The sequence below is a fragment of the Uloborus diversus genome, unplaced genomic scaffold, assembly GCF_026930045.1.
Source record: "Uloborus diversus isolate 005 unplaced genomic scaffold, Udiv.v.3.1 scaffold_13, whole genome shotgun sequence".
In the NCBI taxonomy this organism is placed as follows: domain Eukaryota; kingdom Metazoa; phylum Arthropoda; class Arachnida; order Araneae; family Uloboridae; genus Uloborus; species Uloborus diversus.
The window spans coordinates 7,252,090-7,255,500 of NW_026557987.1; positions in this window are offsets into that span (position 1 = coordinate 7,252,090).

Below are 3,411 nucleotides of genomic sequence, written 5' to 3' on the forward strand. Positions count from 1 at the left end.
ACATACACACACAGACACAAACACACACACACACTCGTGATTGCAAAAAACATAATTTGAATTCAAGATGCCAAAATTCAAATTATTTTTTTTTTCCCCTTTTCTATCAAATTTGAGGTTTTAAAAGAAATATCAATTTCGAATAAGTGAGGGTACAAAGTTTTTTTTTTCCTTTTCACGCAAGTCTGACGACTAAAATTTCACAACGATTCTCTATTTTACATTCAGTGGACGGATAGAGAGACACAATTGCAGAACACCCGGTTCCATTGATTCGAAAATGCCCTCCGCACGCTTTTTCCTTCCCGCGCTGATTAATTGGAAAAACGCGGGGGTGGATCAGCTGCCGGCGCCTTCCCGCCATCCTTTCCGCAAACACGGGGAGGGCCGCTAATTGGATGAGCGCCAGATTAACTCGCTAATTAGGTGATGTCGGCGTGTTGAGCTCCCCCCCGGCCACGCGGCGCGTATAATTGGCCCGTTAAACGCCTTAATGACGCCGGTGTCGCCCCCCCGCGGCGCATAATGGCGTTTGGAATTCATTAAGCGGTCGCCCCTCGCTCTCCTTTTGTGTTTTTTCCCCCGCGCGCATAATCGCTCGGCAATCATAGGGATGGGGGTGTTTAACCACCTTGCTCGGGATGACAGACGGCGCGAGTGGACATGAAATAGAACGTGGAACTGTCGTCTCCGTCCGTCGATCCTTCGTCACCTTTGAGGTAGCGAAGAGGAGAAAATGAGCAAGAGGAACAAAAAGTCGGAACGCCAATGAAGAACATGCTCTTTAAAGGGTCTAAGGACCCTTAAACTTCAAAATGTTCGATTTTCTGGAAAAAATATATGTTATGGCTAGTTTAATTCGGAACATTTTGATACCTTATTTATTACCAAACGCAAAAACTTTTCAAGTTATCGAAAAAATGCGTAAACTTTCCCCATAGAGATTTATGTTAACAGCAGCTGTTTAAGCCTCTTTTTCTCAGGTTGCGTTTTCTCAGGTTTCTCGTTTTGCGCACGTGATATATATTTCTGTAAAACTTTTGGTGCATGATTGTCTGGTTTAGTTTTATGATCTGAACCTAACTTTATTTATTTTTTAAAAATTATTTAATTTATTTTTGAAATTTTTATAAGTTAATATCAAAATTTTGGGGCAGAATATTTTTTTATTTTAATATTAATTTTTAGTTAAAATTTAGGTTCAGATCATAAAAATAAACCAGACAAACATGCATGAAAAGTTTTACGGAAATACATAAGAAACTGTGCGCAAAACGAGAAACCGGCACCTGAGAAAAAGAGGCTTAAACAACAGCTGTTAACATAAATCTCTATGGGGAAAGTTTACGCATTTTCACGATAACTTGAAAAGTTTTTTACGTATGGTAATAAATAAGGTATCAAATTGTTCAGAATTAAATTATGCATAGTATATTTTTTCCAGAAAATTGAAAATTTTAAAGGTTAAGGGTCCTTAGACCTCTTAAGGAACGAAAATGCACAAATGTTTCCCTTGAAGTGTGAAGTGAAATCCGTTATTTCATGGGCATTTCATGAATTAACTAGACAACTATATATCATAATATCATCAACTATATATATAAAATCAACTATATAACATCGTAAATGTGCTGAATTCTGCGATTCGACGAGATATTCGAATAACGATTACGTGGTCTTTAAAGTACAAAATACAGATCAGCCGCTTTCAGTCAACTTTGAACCCTTGAACCCTTTGAAATGGTGCGTTTGTGTGAACGTTTCGTTCTGCTGCTTTTATACATAGAATTTAGACGCTGTAGGGTAATGGCATCCAATCACAGACATACGCCATCACAAATAGTCTTACACATTTAATTAAATGCTATCCGTACCCGCGCTAAGAATTTAAAAGATGAATGAATTCCCTTGAATTTGAAACTCCCTTCAAATAATACACCAATCAAATAATACACCAAAATCAAATAATACACCAATGCCATTGCTTATTACCTATCTAGCCAAGCTACCTAGGCCGAAGCATCAGCTTAAGTTCAGCCATTATGGATCGGATTTTTCATTGTTGCAGTGTTAGGGTTACCACTGCAAAGTTTCGGATTTCGCCAAATTTGTCGAAAGTTTTTGTTTGACAAACAATTCACGTGCCCCTAATATTTGCTCACAGTGAACAATTGCCAAGCGCGATGACTCGCCAGAAAAGACCACCACTCAAACACGCGCTCCGATCCAAAATGGCTGATCTTAAGCTGATGCGCCGGCTCGTATGTATAGGGGCCTTAATATATAATCCAGGTTAATTTATATAATATTTCCAGTTCCATATAATAATTCCATAATATAATAATATTTCCAGGTTAGGGGGCCTGAGATTTGAATAGCTTAAAACAATAACCCCTCGTTCTGTTTTTGGTGCAAAAATTTAACCCATTAACATCTTTCATTTTGATAAATTTAAACAGCTGAATCATCTTCCCTCTGCTCCAGGCTATACATATTAAGCCTCTTAAGTCTGGTATCATAATCTAAATCCGAAAGTCCCCTTACTAGTGTAGTTACCCTTCTTTGAGCCCTTTCCAATACACAAATATCTTTCCTCAGATAAGGCGACCGAAACTGCACAGCATACTCCAAATGGGGTCTTACTAAACTCCTGTACAAAATATTAATTATAGAAGTAAAGGTATCCAGTATTAATACGGATACTGTAAATGGTCAAGTACACCTGTTACTGTCCGGCCACGGATTGCATGGAATTTTCAAACGTGCAGATAAGACGAATCTATGTGAATAAGAGGGGAAAGTAAAAATTTGATGCAAGTATTCCGCTCATTTGAATGAGACTCTGCTCCTGCAAAAGCTGACATTAGTAAAAAAATCTTATAGATTTGTCCATTTCCAGCTGTAAAACTGATGTTTGTCTTTCCATACAATCCGTGGTCAGACAGAATAAGGGGCCTTAAAAAGTTACCGAAACAGAGCCAATGAGTGAGCAAAGAGCGATCCAATCTTCTTAAAGAAAACGTTTAAACAAAACCCCCACTCTTTCCCGGAACGGAATTAAATAAATTACTTTTAAATTAAAAAAAAAACCGCCTTCAAAAAATACCCAGGAACTAAAAAGCAAAAACTTACATTCTATTTCCTACCCAAATATAGAAACGAAATTTATTTTACAATTCCAGTACAAAAATCAACTAAAATAAGCACTGATTTAAATTACTATACGAAGAATTATTTTAAACACCTAACTAATTATATACGATCTCTTAATTTTTAATAACCTTTTGAAGTCGGGCCTCCTATAAACAACTACATAACGTAACACACCGAATCCTGAATTAAACACTAATACGCGAAATTAGTCTTTAAAACTAAACCTACGCAGTTATGTTAGGTAGTAGTATGTACCAT